This window comes from Ovis canadensis, chromosome 21 (genome assembly GCF_042477335.2).
Source record: "Ovis canadensis isolate MfBH-ARS-UI-01 breed Bighorn chromosome 21, ARS-UI_OviCan_v2, whole genome shotgun sequence".
Lineage (NCBI taxonomy): Eukaryota > Metazoa > Chordata > Mammalia > Artiodactyla > Bovidae > Ovis > Ovis canadensis.
Window position 1 is genome coordinate 41,543,970 of NC_091265.1, and position 453 is coordinate 41,544,422.

Genomic DNA, 453 nt, shown 5'->3' on the forward strand with positions numbered 1-453 from the left:
TAGGATGCACAGCCATGTTAAATTCTTAAGTTGAAAAAGATAACAAAGTAACTAAAAACTTTGGAGAGAAAACTTTTCCTCATAGAATAGCAGGCCATGAAGTGACGTGACTTTAATGATTAAGCTGACTTTATTTTCCCAAGCTGCTTTGAAGACCAGACACCCATCACTCTTATTTTTAGCTCTGAGTTTCCTTCACAAGAACAGTGACCTGTGTCTTCGAGTTCCAGAGGGCGCCCAGATATGGTTCATGATTCATGTGCAGGTACTTTGCATTGATTTCCAGGAAGGTCAGGAGAGTGGGAGCCTAGAAAATTGATTTTAGGTGTAAAATCCTTTCTTGCTTTTGTTCCTGTTCCCAGCATTTGATCAGAAATGCACACTCCACAAATTGATCCCTGTATGCCAAAGGCTATTGGCAAATACAACAAAACCCAGGCGATATGGTTCTGC